The sequence below is a fragment of the Gorilla gorilla genome, chromosome 17 (genome assembly GCF_029281585.2).
Source record: "Gorilla gorilla gorilla isolate KB3781 chromosome 17, NHGRI_mGorGor1-v2.1_pri, whole genome shotgun sequence".
NCBI classification, from domain to species: domain Eukaryota; kingdom Metazoa; phylum Chordata; class Mammalia; order Primates; family Hominidae; genus Gorilla; species Gorilla gorilla.
The window spans coordinates 100,074,466-100,099,708 of record NC_073241.2 but is presented as its reverse complement, the minus strand read 5'-3'; positions in this window follow the sequence as shown (position 1 = coordinate 100,099,708).

Below are 25,243 nucleotides of genomic sequence, written 5' to 3'. Positions count from 1 at the left end.
GGAGTCACCACACTGTCTTCCACAATGGTTGAACTAATTTAATTACCACCAACAGTGTAAGTAAAAGTGTTCCTATTTCTGTGCAACCTCACCAGTATCTGTTGTTTCTTGACTTTTTAATTATCATCATTCTGACTGGTGTGAGATGGTATCTCATTGTGGTTTTGACTAGGATTTCTCTAATGATCAGTGATGATGAGTTTTTTTCATGTTTGTTGGCTGCATGTATGTCTTCTTTTAAAAATTGTCTGTTCGTGTCCTTTGCCCACTTTTTTTTTTTTTTTTTTCAGACAGAGTCTCGCTCTGTCACCCAGGCTGGAGTGCAGTGGCACAATCTCGGCTCACTGCAAGCTCCACCTCCCGGGTTCACACCATTCTCCTGCCTCAGCCTCCCGAGTAGCTGGGACTACAGGCACCCGCAACCACGCCCAGCTAATTTTTTGTACTTTTAGTAGAGACGGGTTTCACCATGTTAGCCAGAATGGTCTCGATCTCCTGACCTTGTGATCGCTCACCTCGCCCTCCCAAAGTGCTGGGATTACAGGCGTGAGCCACCGCGTCCGGCCTCTTTGCCCACTTTTTAAAGGGCTTGTTTTTTTCTTGTAAATTTGCTTAAGTTCCTTGTAGATTCTGGATATAAGAACTTTGTTAGATGGATACACTGCAAAAATTTTCTCCCATTCTGTAGGTTGTCTGTTTATTCTGATGAGTTTCTTTTGCTGTGCATAAGCTCTTTTTTTTTATTATTATACTTTAAGTTTTAGGGTACATGTGCACATTGTGCAGGTTAGTTACATATGTATACATGTGCCATGCTGGTGTGCTGCACCCACTAACTCGTCATCTAGCATTAGGTATATCTCCCAGTGCTATCCCTCCCCCCTCCCCCCACCCCACAACAGTCCCCAGAGTGTGATATTCCCCTTCCTGTGTCCATGTGATCTCATTGTTCAATTCCCACCTATGAGTGAGAACATGCGGTGTTTGGTTTTTTGTTCTTGCGATAGTTTACTGAGAATGATGATATCCAATTTCATCCATGTCCCTACAAAGGACATGAACTCATCATTTTTTATGGCTGCATAGTATTCCATGGTGTATATGTGCCACATTTTCTTAATCCAGTCTATCATTGTTGGACATTTGGGTTGGTTCCAAGTCTTTGCTATTGTGAATAATGCCGCAATAAACATACGTGTGCATGTGTCTTTATAGCAGCATGATTTATAGTCATTTGGGTATATACCCAGTAATGGGATGGCTGGGTCAAATGGTATTTCTAGTTCTAGATCCCTGAGGAATCGCCACACTGACTTCCACAATGGTTGAACTAGTTTACAGTCCCACCAACAGTGTAAAAGTGTTCCTATTTCTCCACATCCTCTCCAGCACCTGTTGTTTCCTGACTTTTTAATGATTGCCATTCTAACTGGTGTGAGATGGTATCTCATAGTGGTTTTGATTTGCATTTCTATGATGGCTAGTGATGATGAGCATTTTTTCGTGTGTTTTTTGGCTGCATAAATGTCTTCTTTTGAGAAGTGTCTGTTCATGTCCTTTGCCCACTTTTTGATGGGGTTGTTTGTTTTTTTCTTGTAAATTTGTTTGAGTTCATTGTAGATTCTGGATATTAGCCCTTTGTCAGATGAGTAGGTTGAGAAAATTTTCTCCCATTTTGTAGGTTGCCTGTTCACTCTGATGGTAGTTTCTTTTGCTGTGCAGAAGCTCTTTAGTTTAATTAGATCCCATTTGTCAATTTGGAACCAAAAAAGAGCCCGCATCGCCAAGTCAATCCTAAGCCAAAAGAACAAAGCTGGAGGCATCACACTACCTGACTTCAAACTATACTACAAGGCTACAGTAACCAAAACAGCATGGTACTGGTACCAAAACAGAGATATAGATCAATGGAACAGAACAGAGCCCTCAGAAATAACGCCACATACCTATAACTATCTGATCTTTGACAAACCTGAGAAAAACAAGCAATGGGGAAAGGATTCCCTATTTAATAAATGGTTCTGGGAAAACTGGCTAGCCATATGTAGAAAGCTGAAACTGGATCCCTTCCTTACACCTTATACAAAAATCAATTCAAGATAGATTAAAGATTTAAACGTTAGACCTAAAACCATAAAAACCCTAGAAGAAAACCTAGGCATTACCATTCAGGACATAGGCATGGGCAAGGACTTCATGTCCAAAACACCAAAAGCAATGGCAACAAAAGGCATAAGCTCTTTAGTTTAATTAGATCCCATTTGTCAATTGCAGCTTTTGTTGCCGTTGCTTTAGGTGATTTCATCATAAAATCTTTGCCCATACCTATGTCCTGAATGGTATTGCATAGATTTTTTTCTAGAGTTTTTATAGTTTTAGATTTTACATTTAAGTCTTTAATCCACCTTGAGTTAATTTTTGTATAAGGTGTACAAAAGGGGTTCAGTTTCTATTTTCTGCATATGGCTAGTCAGTTCTCTCAGCACCATTTGTTAAGTAGGGATTCCTTTCCCCATTGGTTGTTTTTGTCAGGTTTGTCAAAGATCAGATGGTTGTAGATGTGTGGTTTTATCTCTGAGTTCTCCATTCTGTTCCATTGGTCTATGTGCCTGTTTTTATACCAACCAGTACCATGCTGTTTTGGTTACTGTAGCCTTGTGGTATACTTTGAAGTCAGGTAGCCTGATCCCTCCAGATTTATTCTTTTTTGCTTAGGATTGTCCTGGCTATACAAGCTCTTTGTTAGTTTAATATGAAATTTAAAATAGTTTTCTTTTTTCTAATTCTGTGAAGAATGTGAATGGGGCATAGTAGCACATGCCTGTAGTCCCAGCACTTTGGGAGGCAGGGGTGGGTGGATCACTTGAGGTCAGGCATTTGAGACCAGCCTGGACAACATGGTAAAGCCCTGTCTCTACTAAAAATACAAAAATTGGCCACATGTGGTGGTGCACGCCTGTAATCCCAGGCACTCAGGAGACTAAGGCATGAAAAGTACTTGAACCCAGGAGGCAGAGGTTGCAGTGAGCTGAGATCGTGCCACTGCACCCCAGCCTGGGCAAGAGAGCGAGATTCCATCTCAAAAAAAAATAATAAAAAAATAATTACATATATATATAACACAGTGGTGGTTTAATGGAGATAGTATTGAATCTATAAATTGATTTGGGCAGTACTGCCATTTTCACGATATTAATTCTTCCTATCCATGAGGATGGAATGTTTTTTCATCTGCTTGTGCCCTCTCTGATTTCCTTGAACAGTGGTTTGTAGTTCTCCTTGAAGAGGTCCTTCACTTCCCCTGTTAGCTGTATTCCTAGGTATTTTATTCTCTTTGTGGCAGTTGTGAATGGGAGTTCATGATTTGGCTCTTTGCTTCTCTGTTGTTGGTGTAAAGGAATGCTTGTGATTTCTGCACATTGATTTTGTATCCTGAGATTTCGCTGAAGTTGCTTATCAGCTTAAGAAGCTTTTGGACTGAGACTTTGGGGTTTTCTAGATACAGGATCATGTCATCTGCAAACAAAGACAATTTGACTTCCTCTCTTCCTATTTGAATACCCTTCATTTCCTTCTCTTGCCTGATTGCCCTGGCCAGAACTTCCAATACTATGTTGAATAAGAGTGGTGAGAGAGGGCATACATGTCTCGTGCCAGTTTTCAAGATGAATGCTTCTAGCTTTTGCCCATTCAGTATGAATTCATTTGTCTCCATTCAGTATGATATTGGCTTTGGGTTTGTCATATATGGCTTTTATTATTTTGAGATCTGTTCCTTCAATACCTTGTTTATTGAGAGTTTTTAACATAAAGGATGTTGAATTTTATAGAAGGCCATTTCTGCATCTATTGAGATAATCGTGTGGTTTTTGTCTTTAGTTCTGTGTATGTGATGAATTACGTTTATTGATTTGTGTATGTTGAAACAGCCTTGCATCCCAGGGGTGAAACTGACTTGATTGTGCTGAATAAGCTTTTTGATGTGCCACTGGATTTTGTTTGCTGGTATTTTATTGAGGATTTTTGCATCGATGTTCTTCAGAGATATTGGCATGAAATTTTCTTTTGTTGTTGTTGTTGTTGTTGTTGTTGTTGTGTCTCTCCCAGGTTTTGGTATCAGGATGATGCTGGCCTCATAAAATGAGTTAGGGACAATGTACCAGAAACAATGCACCAGAATCTCCGGGACACAGCTAAAGCAGTGTTAAGAGGAAAATTTATTGCACTAAATGCCCACATCAAAAAGCTAGAAAGATCCCAAATTGACACCCTAACATCAGAACTAAAAGAATCAGAGAACCAAGAGCCAACAAGCCCCAGAGCTAGCAGGAGACAAGAAATACTCTAGGTCAGAGCAGAACTGACGGAGGCAGAGACACGAAAAACCCTGCAAAAAATCAACGAATCCAGGAGCTGGCTTTTTGGAAAAAAAAATAAAATAAAATAAATAGACCAGCTAGCTAGACTAATAAAGAAGAAAAGAGAGATGATTCAAATAAATACAATGAGAAATGATGAGGATACCACCACTGACCCCACAGAAATACAAACAACCATCAGAGAATACTATAAACACCTCTGTGCAAATAAACTGGAAAATCTAGAAGAAATGGATCAATTCCTGGACACATACACCCTCTCAAGACTGAACCAGGAAGAAGTTGAATCCGTGAATAGACCAATAACAAGTTCTGAAACTGAGGCAGTAACAAATAGCCTACCAACCAAAAAAAGCCCAGGACCAGATGTATTTATGGCTGAATTCTACCAGAAGTACAAAAAGGAGCTGGTACTATTTCTTCTGAAACTGTTCCAAACAATTGAAAGGGAAAGACTCCTTCCCTAAATATTCACTTCTTAAGTCACTTAGTGTATGAGGTTTGAACTTCCCTTTCTACATTTCAATGACATGACCCTGGGACCCATGTAGCTCCTAGTACAAATGTAAAATGAACTATCGCTGTATTATTCTCCATCAGTGATTACTTACTGTGACACATCTTAGTTTGCTTTGTATTTGGGCTATAGCTTTGGTTTTACCATTGTTTTTCCTGGATTTTGCTTTAATTTCTCTGTCCTCTCAGTTATATCACCTATTAAGTGGAGAATTCTCTTCTTCCTCCCTGGAGGTCTCTATCTTCATGCTCTCATCTGAACCCTGGTACTGCTATGAGCTACCATTCTGGAAACTCCCTCACTAGCTCATGTGGGTTAGAGCCATTGTTTCCTAGGTCCTGGAAGTCAGGCAAGACTTCTCATTTGCTATATTTAAGTAACTTTCTAAGAAAAGCCATGGGGAGAATAAATATTTTGAGTACTCAACGTCCAAAATTATGTTTTCTCCGACTTCACACTTCATTGACAGCTTAGCTCTGTTGGAATTCTGGGTTCCAAATGATTTCAGAATTTTGAAGGCATTCCTCTATTATCTTCTAGCATTGAATTTTGGTGATTAAAAATATCTGATATCAGCCTGATTCTCATTTCTTTGTAGATAATCTGATTGGCTTTTTCCTTTGCAATATGTTAGAAGGGTTTATTTTTACTCTTATTTTTATTATTTAGGGTCTTTCAGTATGAAGATTTGGGTCTTTCTCCAGCACTAAAAAATTATTATTATTTTTAGAATTTCTTTGAGAATGTCCCTTTTGTCCATAATCTTTTTGCTTTCACTTTGACCTTCTTGTGAGTCAGATGCTGCATCACCAAATCATCAATGTTTCTGGGGCAATTCTATCTAGAGGACCCTGGAGGCCGACTTGCTCTCTGCCTTAATAGCTTAGCAGAGAGCAGGGTCAGGATGTGAAAGTTAGCTCAACAGGAAAACAAACAGACCAACACCAGCCAGTGGGTACTGAGGACTCCCCATCCTCGACACCCCGCTTCTCAGCAAGACCACTTATGGGACCAGGGAGGTTCCACTGTTACAAAGTCACACAGATGTTCCTTTGAGACACACATAAATGCTGCCCATGGATGTTAGGGGGCAGCCTCTCTCACCTGCAGCACTGACCATCCTCATACTGGCCTGGGTGAGGGGCACTGAGAGGGTGGGGAATGCACACTCTCTACTACTTCTCTTGTGGTGAAACTCCCCCCACCCCACACAGCAATCCATTCTACTTCACATCAGCACTCAGAACAGTCTCATGTTTTCATTTTTTAATTTGTTGCTCCATGTTCTGGGGAGTTGTTCAAATTTATTTCTTGATTTCTATGAATTTTCTTTTTCTTGAATTATTCATTTTCCTGTGCCATTCTGTTCTTTTTACATTGATTGCAGTATCTTCTTAAATCTGAGAATATGGGAACAGTGGGATTTTCACGTGGGTCTGATGTATCTGAGCTCCATTTCGTTCTCTGTAGTATTTCTGTCTTCTCGCCGTCAGCTCCATCGCTCATTTGTCTTCATTTCTCTCTTCCATGCTCTTGGTCCCCCTCATATCCCCAGTGACCCTTGAGAGCTGGCATGGATTTCCTCTGCTGATCAGTAAATAGGTCTGTTTCCACTTGAGCTTTTTCTCCTGAGAGAGGATTCTGCTGGGAGTGCTGTGTAAGAGCATAGACTGCTGGCTCTCAGGCGGCAGATACGACATACTTGTTCTTAAAAACAAGGAGATTGACGGCAACATAGGAAAACGGTCCTACAAAGAGTATAATCAACATGCAAATTCACGGTATGATTGGCCAGCCAAGCACGGCCCAAAAGGCACCAATGTACAAAAGGACCACACCAAGGGGTAAGCAGGGCTGTACCCTGGGACCTTCTGCCAGCAAAGCTGCTCCCTCTGGGGGATGCTGTTCTGGGAGTGCTTTCTTCTCACAAAAGCAGCAGGCTGTGTACCTGTGAGTTGCATCCACCCAGCGGGAGAGCCTTTTCTAACTTATTCAAAGACCTCCCATCGAGAGACTAGCTGTGGGCCTGAGGCTTGCTAGTGTCGGTGGAACACATGACAGAGATGATGGTTCAAGCCACAAATCCCAGATGTGGCTAAAAGATAAAGTGGGTCCCCAATAAGATTTTAAAAATTTATATCAAGTATTTCTCTTTATTTTGCTTATGAATAATATTCTTTTCTTTCCCATGTAAAATGAGACCTTAGAATTTAAAATGAGACTTTTAGCAAAACCTGAGGAATTGTAGCAGTTCTTTTCCTAGACCTCCTTGGTTTGTGAGAGTCCCAGGAATACTGAAATCTACTCTTCATTCTCTTCTTTAGTACTAAATGATGAGGCTTTTAGAGTGATTTTTTTTTTAACCACAAAACTACATTTTAAATCTTTGTTTAAAAGAAAGGCCTTTTCAGCCAAAGCACACATTTTTGAAAGTTACACAGTGAAATCTAAAACGTAAATGAGAAGTTTAATTAGCCAATGTCTTTTCCTCTTCTTAACAATCTAAAAAACATATTTGCTTAGCATGCGTTAATAATCCACAAGTAATGAATTAATTCTCATGTCAGTGGGATATCCACAAAACCTCCTTTATATAACTCCAAAAATATTAATTTCCCGCCACAGGGCCAGGCAAAGGGAGCTCCCTCCTCTCCTGTGCAAGCGGCCTCCTCACCTGACCTTTGGGGCCCTCCGTGAAACATGGCAGGGAGCTGCGGGGAGGAGATTGCGCTCAGCGTGGGTGGCTCATTTTACAGGAGCCTCTAAACCCGGAGGCTGGGGCCTTAGGGCATGTCGCCACAGCTTTCAAAGACCAATCTTTAGCTTGAAGAAAAAGATAAATTCATAACTTGCAAACTAAGAATATTGTGTATTAAGTTGGTGCAAAAGTAATTGCAGTTTTTGCCATTGAAAGTAATGGCAACCCAATGTTTACCTACCATCAACTATGTGTGCTTTCAGTTGAATTAGTTAAACGCAATTATACAGGAATTCACTGTTTTTAGAAAAATAATGTAGTTTCTCTGAACTTAATGTAGATACAACTTGAGATTTTTTTAAAAATCAGTCAGAAATCAGTAAGTTAAGAAAGATTGTGTATTTGTCGAATTGACTGTTATTTTCAAATCACTCACCCCCACACTTACAGATGACCTTTTTACATTTTCCCAATGTCTTGATGTACTTCTCCTCAACCCTAAATCTAAGACACATTTTTCAAAGCATATAGAACATCTTTATGTCAGAAACTTCACTTGATGTCCATATCGTTGGCACTGATAGAATGCCAACAGATCTCTAGATGTGCGTGTAATCATGTGTGTGTGTGTGTGTGTGTGTGCATGCAGCCCAATACTATAAGAGAGTTTTCCTTAGGAAACATAAAGATGTTCTATATGCTTTGAAAAATGTGTCTCAGATTTAGGGTTGAGGAGAAGTACATCAAGACACTGGGAAAATGTAAAAAGGTCATCTGTAAGTGTAGGGGTGAGTGAATTGAAAATAACAGTCATTTCAACACAGAGAGTGAAGAAAAACAACAGGCAATGACTAGCCTTCTTAGAATACAAGGCAAAAAAATATAAAATGTTAAAAGCATTTAAAAATCAATGCAGAATAATACACGACATGCAGGAATTAAGAAAAGGCAACCACTTTGACAAGCCTGTAAATACATAAAAACAAAAACAACAAAAGTAGTATTTATTTTTGTAAAAAATGAAGGTATCCACTTAAGTGTAATTTGATTTCCTATAAAGAAGCAAATGCTGTGTACAACAGTGGGCTCATTTTCCTATTCATATGTGGCTCTTTTGAAAACATAAAAAACTAACCCTACGAGGAGGTCCTCATTTGTTTTGACCCATAGTTGATCAGTGTAAAAATCTTTCACTGTCTTCAGTAGGCTTTGAAATTTCAAATAAAAATAATGTTGCTATTTAATCCATTTATAATGACAGTAACATAAGATAAAAAATTCTCATTTGGGCCTTTGGAGACACTGAGTTTTTCCTTCAAAGCACGTGCTACTAATCAGTTCCCCAGACCTTTTCGGAATCGCCACCTCACATGACCATAAGGAATACAGTTCTCCTACGTGACAACTGGAAGCTTACTTTGTGGTTTGGTTTTCATGGTATAAACACAAATATCCCAAATCATCCAAATAAGATCTTTACTGTAAGGTGCATAACTATAATTGTCCCTGCGAAGTCCCTTTTGCCATGTGACAGTATATTCACAGGTCTAGGTGTTAGGGTATGGAGGTTATTAGGAGGTCATTCTGCCTACCACAAATATAGTTATTGGGGCAAGAAGATAAGTGATTTTTTAAGTGTATTAATTTTCTAGGGTTGCCACAATAAAGTTCAACAAACAGGGCAGCTTGAACAACAGAAATGTATTATTGCATAGTTCTGGAGGCCAGAAGTCTGAAATCATGGTGTTGGCAGGGTTGGTTCCTTCTGAGAGCTATGTGAGAAGAATCTACTCCAAGCCTCTCTCCTTGGCTTGTAGATGATCATCTTCATGCTCGCATCCCATTCTCCCTGCATGTGTGCCTGGGGCCAAGTAGTCCCCTTTTAGAAGGGCACCCTTATAAGGATTAAGGGTGGATTAAGGGCCCACCCCACTCCAATGTGACTTCATCTTAACTAACTAATGTAACTAACTAATTATATTTGAAATTACCCTATTTCCAAAATACGGTCATACTATGAGGTATGGGGTGGGGAGGGTTAAAAATTCAACGTATGAATTTTGAGGGGGACACTATCAATCCATAACAAACTGATAAGTGATATTTCTTTCAAATTTAAAACATTAGGCATAAAATAGTTTGATAATGTTATTCTTTTCTGACACATACTCTCGAGAATTCTGGGCCATGAGAAAGAACCATCAATAAAGAATAGAGGAATATGTATGTGGTGATGGATATATCCATATACGTGATGGATATATCCATATATATTATACATATAGATATATATATCTGATCAGTTTCATAAAACCACTTAAGGGAGCTACCATTTCACTCCCTGAGAAAAGCTGCTCTGGTGAAACTGAAAAGTCAAATTTCACAGTTAATGATTCCTTGATTATTAGAACTCCGGCCTCAAATTTTTCAAAAAAAAAAATCAATTGCCTTAATAGACACTTTAACATGATACGTATATTTCAAAATTAAATTATTCCTACACAAAGAAATGCATTGCATGTCCTTGCTTGGCTTTGGGGCTGGTAGAAGTCCTGGGTTTCATGGATATCAGACCTTTTATCTCGGGACGCATCCTCGGAGGTAGGTGTCCCAAGCACAACTTGACTGCAAGTCCCTCGGAGTAAGTAAATAACTGAATCAGCCTGATAACTGCCCAGAGAGTCACAGCTCCTTCAGCTTTAGGGTAAATCCTACACTTGAGAAGCCTTTGTATTTTTTGCAAAGCAAATGCAGAAGCAGGCTTCTAGAGATAAGAAATAGGGACCACCTTCCCTCCTGTGATGCACAGACATGGTAGCCCAACTTATATGAGATATACTATACAGTGAGCCTTGCACAAGGCAAGGCTACCACAAGTTTTTTAAAAAAAACTGAATGAAGACTGAGCCTCAGCACTCAGTTACATAGCCCCAAAAACTTACAATAAAATGGCTATTTGGGTCATTCATTCATTTGACAAACCTTTATTGAGCACTGAAGATGACAAGTACCACAACACGAGATGATGGAATGAATGGGTGAGGCACCCCGATCCTAGCCATGGTATTGCTCAGCCCTACAGGATTGAAAGGGAATCTGGCAAAGAAATCCCCCTGTTCTCTGAAGCTCCATTTTAAATTAAAAGGACCGACTCAGAAAAACAATCATCCTTCTGTGTCAACAGCCTGCCTCTTTTTATGTTTCCACCGAACAAACTGTCCAAGGGCAAAATCTGTTGCTGAGATAATAAGAATGAAGGACTCTGCAGCAGGTGTTAAATGAATGGAAGCATGACAGCGTTACCTATGGCTTCCGATTTTCCAGGGTGGGTTTTTCTAGCTGGTTAGGCATGAAAGAAAAGGCAAGAGATGGAACGACATGTTTTGCTGAGTTTAAAGCTGTCTCAGAATATATTTCTTCAAGATTTTCAACAGAGTTCAAAGCTTTCAGTTCCAAGGATTTTTTATATTGAGAAATTGGAACATTTTTATAGAAAATGAACCCCAGAAAGTGGGAAGATAGATGGATAGATGTTTTCCATAAAATATTTTATACATCAATACATTTCATCAGACACTGAATCCATTAAATCTTAACATGGCAGAAATATTGTGTGGCTTCTCTCCTGCTGCCCTAACTAATAACCACAAATGCAGTGACTTAACACAATATTTCGTTTTCCCTCTCAGTTTCTGTTAAGCAGAAAACATCCAGGTACAGCGGAGCTCAGCTCAGTCCTCTGTCTGGAGTCTCCCAAGGCCAAAATCAAGGTGTTGGCAGGGCTATGTTTCTCTCTGGAGGCTCATTGAGGTTGCTGGCCGAATTCAGCTTCTAGGAACTACAAGGCATGTTTAGCTGCTGGCCCCTCAGGGCGTCCTGCGTTCTCCATCAGATTGCCCGCTCCATTTTCAAACCAGCAGCAGGGACCACATCCTGCTCTACTTTAGGTATCTCTCTCATAACTCTTCTCTTTCCCTTGTGCCTCAGTTGCCTTCTGCCTTCAGGCCAACTTCTCTGTTTTTACAGGTTCATGTGATTACACTAGGCCCACTCAAATAATCCGAGATAATGTCCATATTGTAAAGTCTAAAAACTTAATTGCATCTGCAAGTCTTTTTTCCATGCAATGTAACATTCACAGGTTCTGGACATTAAGTGGACATCTTTGGGAGGCTATTCTGCCTACTATAAAGATAGTCATCAAAGCAAGTTGATACGTAATTTCCTTTCAAACTTAAAAACTTAGGTATAAAAATATTTTCATAATGCAATATTGTTCAGATATATATTCTTAAGTATTCCAAGTCATGAGAAAAAAAAACCCTAAGTAAAGCTAACAATGTTACTTTTGGATTGAATTTTTACTCACTGAACTCAAAAAATTACCCAATAACTGTTTTATATCAGTTATTTCAGTCTAATGAAGAATGTAGACTATATCATTAGCCTTATTTCTGAAGCAGATAGTGGTTGAGTGACTGAAGAGCTATCACTTATCAATGGCCTCCATGTTTTGGCTATGTGATTAATGGGAAAGTGGGCTTGTGTTATTTTTCTTGGTAATCCAGGATAGAAAACATTCAATGTGGTGAAAATCGCTTCCATTAATTAAAAGTTATACACAGGAAAACAGTGGATGGTGGCAATGCTGAGAATAGGCTTCAGTCTACAGGGCTAGAGTTCAGAAAGAGGAGGGAAAGAAGATTCACTGTCCTGATATTTGTTTTCCTCTCCAGGTTTAGCATGTGATGATATCATGGAAGGTTCTATTTCTAGGCCTTTGAAACTCCAGGAACAATACAATCAAATAATATGTGACAATGTGTTACCACACTGTTAGTAAGAGTGGTATTGGCAATAAACTACTAGTACCCCATGGGTCATGTATATGTGTGTTTGTGGGTGTTGTCTGAGACCATAAACATAGGCGTAAATATATTTGCATATTGTCAAGAAATTCATTAACCTTTTTTGTTTTCAAATAGAACTGCAGGAGGTATTACTACATATTAGAAACCATGGGAACAAATATAAATTGGATCACTTGGATATTTGGGTTTCTAGTTTCCTGTCATATTGAAAAATAAGAAGCACCACAGGACTTCCAATAACCACCTCTCTCCACTTGATGCAGAAGGCATTTTGATCCATAATTAAATTTGTGCTCTTTCTTGCTAAGAGAATTGAAATATCCTACAGTGTTTTCTAAGAAGGTTTGACATTATCTTTCCAGTTAGAGTCATGTTATGACAGCTCACAATTTTCTTTCTAAAAGGGCATTAAAAACACATCACACACTAATCGAGGCCGTGCATAATCAGGCAAAATTCAGATCCTCTTGGCCATTCTGTGGTATGGTAACTCTAGATGCATAAGTGAACTAAGTCAAATTACTTCCAAAATAATACAAGTAAGTCAGTATATTTTGCTCTACTATCTATATTTCTCATTATGAAAGTCACTTCTTCCTTGCTTCCCTCTCCTTTCTCTTCCTTCTTCATCATTAACAAGATAGTGTAATCTCAGATCAATGAGATCTGATGGATATCTAATTATATATATTAACATATCTTTTAAAAAAGAATGTTTCAGAGAGGAATTAAATGTCCACTAAGTTTCACTAGCTGTAAATGAAACCCAGAGTCAAAGCACCCCTGCTGCAGAGACAAGCAGACATTTGTAGTTTATGTCATTGAAATCTTCCGGTTCCATTGATGAAATCATTCCTGACTACTGTTATGAATGAATTAATTCACATCATTTTGTTCATTTCATTCTTTAACCTTTCAACAATCACTTTACAAGAAGCTGCTACATGCAAGCATTGTGGGGATAAAATAGGAGCAAACCAGATTCAGTCCTCACCCTTGTGAAGTGTAGGGTTTATTAGGGAGGAAAGACAGTCATCAAATAATCACACTGAAAGATCATTGCAAATTAGCATATGTGTTATAAGGAAAAGAGCATACAAAGGGGTTCAGGGTGGCTGTTCTAAGGATGAGAACTTTTAGATCCTCAGACTGAAGAATGAGGAGGAGTTAAAGACAATGGAGAGTGGAGGCAGGTGAGAGAGCACTCTAGGTTGACACTGAGGCAGGAAGGACACGTGTGTGAGAGGGTGAAGAAATGAAATGACATTATAATGCTTGAGAAAGAGTGAACCACTAAATTTCCATTAGTTTCAGGAACGGTTCATCAAAGATGGGTCTCAGAATAGAGGGGAATTATTCTTGTGATTTGGAAGCCTTTGGTTGAGCAATTTAGATTTATCAACATGGGTGAGCACTAAGTTCACGGGAGGATTGCCAAGAAAAGAGAGAAGGAATGGTCATGGGGCTAAAGTCACACCAGTGTCAAAGCAGAAAACGTTTAGGTATTCAAGGACACTCACAGTCTCACTTCTTGGCCCACAGAGATTCTGAGTCTCATCAGTTGACCATACGTTGTTGTTGTTGTTGTTGTTGTTGTTGTTGTTGTTGTTGTTTTCAGAACTCCTGATCTACACCGCTCCAAGAACAGCCTCAGCCTGGCTGTTGATGACTGCCATCAAAGCGTCTTGCGATGGTTTTCTTCGTAGTTATATATATTTCAATCATTTGTCGAGTGAGTGGCTGCATACCAGCATTTAAACCCCTGGAGAAAACAGAGCAAATGACTAGGGAGACAAGCATAAACATGAGAATAACCAGTAATGTCTGTTAACCAACACCCAGGCTGACCTGGGATGCACAGAACAGACCTCCTCCCCATCCAAGTCTATGGAAGGGGAGGTTTGATATTAATAGGCTTGTGTAATACTGATTTACCCAAAATGGCATGATTAGAGGAAAAACCTTAAAGAATCTCATTTTTACAATCAAAATTCCTAAACCAACACAGAGAGAAAATGATAGTCATGAAAAGAAAAATGAAAGAGGTAAAGACAGAGGTGGCAATTAATTGTTTCTGGTATTAATAGGCTTTGATCTGATGTTCTTGAGAAAGAGATCTACTTTATGATGGCATCAGCTTCTGGAGAATCCCAAGAGATTCCCAGTGCTAGATTTTACACGGGCATGGATATCTGGGAGATGGGTATATGCTGTCTTTTTAACTAAGAGATGTGAATCCAAGAGGTAGTTCCCAGGAGTTTCATTGCACGATTTGTGGTTCCAAATCCCGTCTAATAAAGTTCAAGAATAGTCTTACATTGCTCTCATTTTCAGTACAGGAGGTCTCCTGGCTGAAAGTCATGCAGTGCTTTCTGTGACTTATCTGTGGGAAAAGCCACAAGGTCTCATTGAAAATGAGTTGGCCTTAAAGTTCTACAGCATTTGGCTATATTGGCCTGTGAATGAGCAGAGTCAAAAATTGAGGGTGATATCCCCATATGGATGAGCATCCAGCGACTAGCTCATTTGGGGATAATCTGTGAGTTCCTGTTAAAAGGGGCCTAACAGCCAGAATGCTGAGAGTAAACCTTTCGCTGTAGCATCTGAAGTTGCTCAGAGAGTTTCACAAGTTTCCGTTTTAATGGGTCTTGATTTCTCTAAGGACTGGGGGTAGTAGGAACAGTGAGGCTTTGGTTGACAGGCAAAGCTTCATAGAATGCCTTAATTAATGGTCTTGTGATATGGGTACCCCAAAACAAGATAAATAGATGAATATTACTCAAGTGAGAAACACAGAGTTGGAAAGTTGCTTTGCTACTGTCAGAAGAGTTACTTTATGAAAAGGAAGCAATCCCAGCCAACCAGAAAACACACACTATTCTATGATTAAGAACATATTCATGACCACACAAGGGAACAACTGAATGAAATCTATTTGCAGATATACTCAATAGCCTAAAAGTTTTCACTCATGTCCTTGTGCCACATTTGGGACAAGGTTTGCACAGGATTTGGGGGTTTGATGGAAGATACACCAAAGACATGCTCTTCAATCTTGTTGGGGTTTCCCCATCGATACTTCTTCAGGATATATTTTAAATTATCCTTTCCATGTACGGTTACAACCAGCTTTTTTTTTTTTTTTTTTTGAGAGATTCTATTTCAGCATCTCAATGAAGACTAAATAGCTGTCTTGGCACCACCAGCTGCCTTCTGGGTGAAGCAAACAATCTGATTTTTCCAGTGTGTTATTTCAGAATCAGGTGTTTGATTCTGAAATTGACTCAAGGCCTAATGCCAATAGTCAGGAATTCATTTTAGCTTTGAATTTTGGACTTGCTTGGCAGCTTGGATGTGTTAACACAGATTGTTTAGTATATTAATCTGTTGCAACATGAACCTTTGCTTCCTAAAATTGCTTTTATGTTTTTGCTTTAATTGGAATATACCAGCTGTAATTAAGAAGCGATGTTTCTTCCAAAGCATACCAAAATCTTGCACCACTACAAAAATGTTTCTATATAGGCATTTCTCTCTTATCTGTAGCTAACTGGCAGGACTTAGTAAGAGCTATAACTTTGGCAACTTCTGCAGATTTAGTATCTCGAAGAGAGTTGAATTTGAACAAACGTTAGTGTGTTCTGATTGCATACCCAGCTTAATAGTGTTCTTGCTCAGTTCTCAAACAGGTTTTATCCACAATACTTCACAATTTAGGTAGTCTAAAAGGGTTTCAAAGTGTCCAGGTAATAGCAAGAAAAACTCCCAAATAAGTACATAGCAGTCATGTGGGAGAGGAAGAGGAATAGCAGATTTTAGGATTTTGCAACAATGGATAGAAATGTCTATAGGTAAAGGGATTTTTTACAGCTTTATTGAAGTATAATTGATATACAAAAAAACCCTGCTCATTTAGTGTACACAATTTGATAAGTTCAGACGTATGTATACACCTGTGATATCAACAGTACAATCAAAGCAATAAACATATCCACCAAGAATAAAGGATTTCAAAGGAAGCCAGTCTAGTAACAGAAGAATTGAAGGAGTTTTCAGTCCAAAAGAAGGTCTCAATGATATGAGGAACCACAGGGTTAAGCAAAAATCTTAAGACTAAGTCATCATTTGCCTCAGCTGACCTTGCACTGCTGCCACTGTGTGCAAACAAGGAGGGCAGGCTTTTTGTCATGAAATCAATGTGAAGATATAATAAGCAGTGAGTCTCTGATGCCCATTTTCTTGTTAAGTTAGAATCCTCCAAACTTGTCTCAATGTACTAATAGAAAGAAAGATGTATGATCATTGGAGAGTTATTTAAGTGGTAAAATACATTCTCTAGTGAGTCTATAATGCAGGATTGTCAGTTTTCATTAGCTTTCAGGAGGGGGCAGTTAGTCCAGGAAAGTTAGAAATCCATGTCTACAATATCGTATGGGAATAAGACATTTTCTAAGATGTCTTTCAGTAATTGGCCAGGAAAGTCGGGAATAACCTGCAGTCTTTGAGGGAAAAGACCCTTAATTTTTGTTTGATATCATGGCCAAGAAAATACACGTGGGGCTGACAAAATTGGAGTTTACCCCTAGAGACTTTGTGTGCCTGTACACTTACACTGTCAGCAAGTGGAATAAATCAATTCTGCAGGACTCTCAATCTAGAGAGCAAACAAGATCATCTATATATTGTATAAGAGTGGAGTCCTTGGGAAATAGAATGTCTCCAGTCATTCAGGTGTCATTGAGTATTTCCAAGAAGTAAGAGGGTGTTTCTGTAAATTCTTGGTCATAATTGTTCATGAGTATTGTTTCCAAGTGAGTGTAAATAGATACAGTGAGTCTGGAAGAAAAGAATTACTAAAGAATGCTAAGCATGGATCTACCACTGTAAAGTAAGCAGCAGTTCTAGAGATTGTAGATAGGACAGTATTTGAGTTGGAGATAATAGGAAAGCAGGAAAGTCAAATTGTGTTAATGGCCCTTAAATCTTGTACAAAGTGGCAGTCATACTAATTTGTGTTTGTAACAGACAGAACAAAAGGATCACAAGGGCTAGTATAGGGATAATAACTCTTTTCTGGAGATATGTAGAGATAATGGACCACAATCTTTCAGCGGACTCCATTTTTCAGTGGGGATTGGGCAGTTTCAGGAAGAACATAGCTAGATTTATTCAAACATTTAAGGGTTTAGCCTCTTGTATATGCCCCATATTTGAACCATCTTTGGTCAAGAGGCTATTATGGACATACGCAAAGCCTGGGATGTCCATAAAGAAGGCATCAGGGAGTTGTAATCAAGCTGTGGTGTTATTAGGTTGTAAGCCAAACATACTTCTTTTCTGAGAATTTCAGCAATACTCTATCTGGACCACATTTAATAATAGCACCCCATTTACCATGTAAGGCTCATCACAACAGATTTCCCATCTGGTTTCTCTAACTCCAGTGCCCTATTTCTCCCCACAGAAGATAATGACCCATCTCTATTTCCATCACTCCTGCCAGCCTTGGCCTGCCAAGGAGACCCACCACTGAACTTCTTAGTGATGCTGGTGACCCTATTGCCACCAAACCATTAATGCCTTTTATAAATGCTGCATCTAGGCTCTCTTGGGGTTTTCTGGTCTTACCTGATACAGAAACTAGAAGCATGGTTAGTACAAGTACCCATGAGAGGAGATAGGGGCATCTCCTGAGATAGATGGCTGTTGCTTTGCAGGGTAGAGGTCTCTAGCATTTTCTAATAGGTGTTAATAGAGAAGGATGGGCTGCTCTGTAAGCTCTGAGGTTATAGTGTCTACAATGCTAAAATCTTCAGAGGCATCCATCCAGGCATCCTTACTCCACATTTCAGGGTCTTACATTATCCCAACCATGGTCCCGACCTACACATTACAGGCCTATCTTGGCTAAGGTTTCAAATGTCTGAAGCTCTGTGAATTTAACTACAAAATTTTTAGTCTGTTATTCAACTGAGTCTGTCCTTCCACTACAGGAGAAACGGCTTCTTTGTAAGGCACCACACAGGCTCTCCAGCCATAACATTTAGCCTTGACTTGCTTGTTTGTAGCCCCCAATTCTTTATTATCCTTCTGCAGGGCATATCAATACAAATTATCCTGAATGAGCTGTCTCTGCTGTCTTTGTAAGCATTGCTATCCTCCCCACCTATTTCTTTTAAAAGCTGGAGTGACTGCACCTGCAAGACACCACTGCAATTGGACTGCCATCAAGTGTCAGGTATTACCCAGGCCCCATCTGCCACTCAGAATATTGTATCCTTCTTCTGCTCAGGGGTGATTCAGCAGGTCCCAAATCTTCAAGTTTCTGCCAGGTTTCTGGATGAGTCTTGGTACCATTTGCATCAACTAGATCCTGACTCCAGAAAGCAGACACCAAGATGGTGTTAGATGGGCAAGAGGTTTTTCGACAAAGGGAGGAAGAGAAGGCAACAAGAGTCTTCAGACTTCAGTTGAAATCTGATACCTATAGAAGGAATAGGGAAGAAAGGGACATCAAGTAGTAGAAGGGTTGGACTGCAGAGCAATTCAGGAGTTAATCCAGGTCAATAGAGAGTCCCCAAACCATAGTCACTCTTAGGATGAGTCCTGTGTCTTCCCAGAATGAGCCTGTCACCCTAAGTTAATTATGCCCCTGCAGCAGAAGATCAAGGTAGTGTGTTTTCATGGCCACCACAAGTGCCTACTCTAGATAAGAGATCTGTTCTTCAGTGAGTCATCAAATACACTCTTAACAAATACAAAATATACAAAATTTAATTTAATTAGCTTATCCAAATTCAAATTAACCTGTACAAAACAGGAACATAAAATGATCTTTGAATATATTATGTGATGGTACATTTATATTTCATTATATTTATTACTCTTCTTTTAAAAAGCATCTTCCAGGTTTACTATCACCTTTGCATGCATGAATAGTTGAATAGATGGGATGTCAGAGGAGGCCTCCTCTGCATACTTTGCTCTGCGCTTCCTTTCTACAGATTTTAGTACCTCAGAAACCCAGTCATTCCAAAGCCTGCACTCAGAACTAATAAGCATTTTACAAATCCTGTGAGCTACAATACCATGAAGTTTCATTCATTCATTTATTCATTCTTCCAGGTTCTCATTTATTCAATGCCACTATCCATCTTCCATGTACTAGACACTGTTAAGCCCTGAGATCCCATAAAGCTGACAGCATGTAATTACTGAAAACACAGAATGAACAAAAACAAAACATCTTACTTCTCAGAGTCCTTGCCTCATCCACAGTTTACCACAGGTAGGACTAAGTTCTTTCTAAATTATGGAAGCTATCCCATACTAAGAAGCACATCAGACACCATCAGAAGGAAGCAATTTCCAACTGCTTTTCTGACAAAGAATGCACGTGCATATTATGCCATCAAGCTCCAAACTATGCAAATAAAACCTATGTTTTCCTCAAGAAAGATTTTCTAAATAACTTACTGAGTCAACCTTGGAGGCAGTTGCAGCATATTACAAAACCAAGAAGAGAAAATTTCATATCAGAATAACCTCGGGGCAAGTAAAAAGGTAAAAAATTTTCCTGAAATTATTCTACTGATATTCAAAGAAACTGACAATTAAACCTTACCTCCAGTAGGGTCAAACTGAAAACCACAGAATATAGATACCATGTTAGTGTAACAGACCTGCAGGCTAACTGATGTTTTGACATTAATTGAAAAGAACATTGTATTTGCTAAGGTTCAAATTTTGGAGACTGTCAATGCACTAACTGAAAATTCATTTGAGAATTCCCTTCTGATGTCTGCTTAACCTGGGTTTCACACCCCCAGGAAAACTACAGTCTCTTTATCTATAGCTTATGCAGCAGGAGGCAAGACACTTAATAAACTGAACAAGACTTTAGAAAGGCGGAAGTCTTAAATTTGAATTCAACTCATGGCTTACTTGCTACAGACTTTCTTTTCCTGGGGAAATCTCAGGCTGTCACAAATGAGAAGCAAAGGTGGTAGCCTCCCCGATCATATACAATGTTTCCTATCTCTTCCAGGGCTGCAGCTGACTGATTTGTTTCTCCTAAGGCCAACCATGAGCAGAATCTCTCCATAAAAGCTGTGGATTGAAAGTAGTGACAGGTCAGAATTACGACGACAGTCACAGAGTACAGAGGAATACCAATTAGCAGAAGAACAAATTAATTTAAAATGAATAATTTCAAAGATTTTAAATTTTGTAGCAATTAGCTAAAATTTTTCAAGAGATGGATTTTTAAGTTTGTGGGACACTAAACAAATAAACAAGGTTTTTCTCTAAGTCATCATCACCCTTACAATCCCTCAAACTTGTTTATACAAATGAGTTGATTCAGATATTCATTCATTCATTCATTCATTCATTCATTCATACGTTGTACTCCTTGGTTGAAGAACACTGGGAACACTCATGAAAGATGTTATTTTTGAATGATTGCCAGTTCTAATGCTGAAAAGCCAACGGAATTCGTAGCTCTCCTTCTAATAAGAGTATATAGGCAGATGCTGAAATAAGTCTTTGAAACAATGAGACCAAAACCAGTCTATTTTGCGTGCTACATCTCCACTGACAAAATAAATCTATGCTGTGATTTCAGGTCAGACATTCTGGCTTTATAAAAAAACAATAGATTTGAAATGCTTATCAAGATTTTATTGCATCAGTGTTCTTAAAATTACCCATACAATTTGGTATCTGTAAACAGTATGTTAACATGAACATTTAATGCCCCAACTCTGCTATATTATGACTGTAAAACTATACTTCATTCTATACAGTCAAGGTCAAAAGAATAAATCAAATTCGAATAAAATTTTTTCTGAAATCCATATGCACCAAGAAACTCTAAAAATTCCTGGGGTAAAAAGAACTCTTTCTAGCCTGGCTTTGTATTTCGTCTCTGTTCCTAACTGTTCAGAAACATACCCAAACGATTCAATATCATCACAGGCTACTCATTTCCACATTTCTACCTTTCAAATAGTTTATACTGTGAAATCACAAAGGCACTGATTGTCATTCTCAAAAGACAGAATCACTTTACTATCACTTCAAAAGCATTTGAATAGTTCTTCTAGTTATGAAGAAGGTTAAAGCTAAAATGTTGAAACTGTTGCATTATTGTTGTGAAATGAAAGAGCAATCACACCAGATAGTTAGATTGGCACAGATTTGTGCATGCCCAGAAAACTAAAGACTAATGCTTAGACTATACTCCATATCTCTTATACGTGATTTATGTTTATTTTCCATGTTCAGATCTCCATGTGTCCTAGCTTTCCATTAAAAAACAATAGGAGAGTCCTTCTGAAGCTAATTTAACACCTGTGAATTCTCATAGGCTATAACCAGAGAGAGTAATCTGATTAAGTGACTGCCTTAAATGTCAAAGGTATTAAGTTCAGCTTCTGCACTGGGACTCTATTTTCATATGTTCATTTTTAATTTTAGTGATTATATGCAATGGGACAGAATTACTGTGGCTAACAGATGTACATGTTAAAATTTCTTATAATGGAAGCATCAGTAGTTCCTCAACTTCGACATCAATGTGATTTTTTGAATTCCATACATTACCACACGTGTAGAATAACGAGCAATACCTGGGTTAAAGAACAAAAGATTTTGGGGCATGGTTGCATGTGCCTGTAGTCCCAGGTACTTGGCAGGCTGAGGTGGGAGGAGTGCTTGAGTCCAGGAGTTCAAGGTTGCAGTGCGCTATGTTTGTGCCTGTGAATTACCACTGCACTCCAGCCTGGATGACATAAGGAGACCCTGTTTCTAAAAAAAGTAAATTAATTAATTAATTTTAAAAACCGAGTAAAAAAAACTCTTAAAAAATATTTTGGATCACAAGACTTACTCACATGGGTCTTTGTGCCTGGATCATTTTAAACACATGGATTCTATATAAAATACAGCATATTTCCTTTTTTTTATTATACTTTAAGTTCTAGGGTACATGTGCACAATGTGCAAGTTTGTTACATATGTATACATGCGCCATGTTGGTGTGCTGCTCCCATTAACTCGTCATTTACATTAGATATATCTCCTAATGCTATCCCTCCCCATCCCCTCACCCCAACACAGGCCCCAGTGTGTGATGTACCCCTTCCAGTGTCCAAGTGTTCTCATTGTTCAATTCCCACCTATGAGTGAGAACATGCGGTGTTTGGTTTTTTGTCCTTGCGATAGTTTGCTTTCCCTTCATCCATGTCCCTACAAAGGACGTGAACTCATCCTTTTTTATGGCTGCATAGTATTCCATGGTGTATATGTGCCACATTTGCTTAATCCAATCTATCATTGATGGACATTTGGGTTGCTTCCAAGTCTTTGCTATTGTGAATAGTGCCGCAATAAACATACGTGTGCATGTGTCTTTATAGCAGCATGATTTATAATCCTTTGGGTATATACCCAGTAATGGGATGGCTGGGTCAAATGGTATTTCTAGTTCTAGACCCTTAAGGAATCACCACACAGTCTTCCACGATGGTTGAACTAGTTTACACTCCCACCAACAGTGTAAAAATGTTCCTATTTCTCCACATCCTCTCCAGCACCTGTTGTTTCCTGACTTTAATGATCGCCATTCTAACTAGTGTGAGATGGTATTTCATTGTGGTTTTGATTTTCATTTCTCTGATGGCCAGTGATGATGAGCATTTTTTCATGTGTCTGTTGTCTGCATAAATGTCTTCTTTTGAGAAGTGTCTGTTCATATCCTTCACCCACTTTTTGATGGGGTTGTTTGTATTTTTTCTTGTAAATTTGTTTGAGTTCTTTGTAGATTCTGGATATCAGCCCTTTGTCAGATGAGTAGATTGCAAAAATTTTCTCCTATTCTGTAGGTTGCCTGTTCACTCTGATGGTAGTTTCTTTTGCTGTGCAGAAGCTCTTTAGTTTAATTAGATCCCATTTGTCAATTATGGCTTTTGTTGCCATTGCTTTTGGTGTTTTAGACATGAAGTCCTTGCCCATGCCTATGTCCACAATGGTATTGCCTAGGTTTTCTTCTAGGGTTTTTATGGTTTTAGGTTTAACATTTAAGTCTTTAATCCATCTTGAATTAATTTTGGTATAAGGTGTAAGGAAGGGATCCAGTTTCAGCTTTCTACATATGGCCAGCCAGTTTTCCCAGCACCATTTATTAAATAGGGAATCCTTTCCCCGTTTCTGGTTTTTGTCAGGTTTCTCAAAGATCAGATGGGTGTAGATGTGTGGTATTATTTCTGTCAGCTCTGCTCTGTTCCATTGGTCTATATCTCTGTTTTGGTACCAATACCATGCTGTTTTGGTTACTGTAGCCTTGTGGTATAGTTTGAAGTCAGGTAGCATGATGCCTCCAGCTTTGTTCTTTTGGCTTAGGATTGATTTGGCAATGCGGGCTCATTTTGGTTCCATATGAACTTTAAAGTAGGTTTTTCCAATTCTGTGAAGAAAGTCATTGTTAGCTTGATGGGGATGGCATTGAATCTATAAATTACCTTGGGCAGTATGGCCATTTTCACGATATTGATTCTTCCTATCCATGAGCATGGAATTTTCTTCCATTTGTTTGTGTCCTCTTTTGTTTTGTTGAGCAGTGGTTTGTAGTTCTCCTTGAAGAGGTCCTTCACATCCCTTGTAAGTTGGATTCCTAGGTATTTTATTCTCTTTGAAGCAATTGTGAATGGGAGTTCACTCATGATTTGGCTCTCTGTTTGTCTGTTATTGGTGTATAAGAATGCTTGTGATTTTTGCACATTGATTTTGTATCCTGCGACTTTGCTGAAGTTGCTTATCAGCTTAAATAGATTTTGGGCTGAGACGATGGGGTTTTCTAAATATACAATCATGTCATCTGCAAACAGGGACAATTTGACTTCCTCTTTTCCTAATTGAATGCCCTTTATTTCTTTCTCCTGCCTGATTGCCCTGGCCAGAACTTCCATCACTATGTTGAATAGGAGTGGTGAGAGACGGCATTCCTGTCTTGTGCCAGTTTTCAAAGGGAATGCTTCCAGTTTTTGCCCATTCAGTATGTTATTGGCTGTGGGTTTGTCATAAATAGCTCTTATTATTTTGAGATACATCCCATCAATACCTAATTTATTGAGAGTTTTTAGCATGAAAGGCTGTTGAATTTTGTCAAAGGCCTTTTCTGCATCTACTGAGATAATCATGTGGTTTTTGTCTTTGGTTCTGTTCATATGATGGATTACATTTATTGATTTGTGTATGTTGAACTAGCCTTGCATCCCAGGGATGAAGCCCAGTTGATCATGGTGGATAAGCTTTTTGATCTGCTGCTGGTTTGCCAGTATTTTACTGAGGATTTTTGCATCGATGTTCATCAGGGATATTGGTCTAAAATTCTTTTTTTGTTGTGTCTCTGCCAGGCTTTGGTATCAGGATGATGCTGGCCTCATAAAATGAGTTAGGGAGGATTCCCTCTTCTTCTATTGATTGGAATAGTTTCAGAAGGAATGGTACCAGCTCCTCCTTGTACCTCTGGTAGAATTCGGCTGTGAAGCTGTCTGGTTCTGGACTTTTTTTTGGTTGGTAGGTTATTAATTATTGCCCCAACTTCAGAGCCTGTTATTGGTCTATTCAGGGATTCAACTTCTTCCTGGTTTAGTCTTGGGAGGGTGTATGTGTCCAGGAATTTATCCATTTCTTCTAGATATTCTAGTTTATTTGTGTAGAGGTGTTTATAGTATTCTCTGATGGTAGTTTATATTTCTGTGGGATCAGTGGTAAT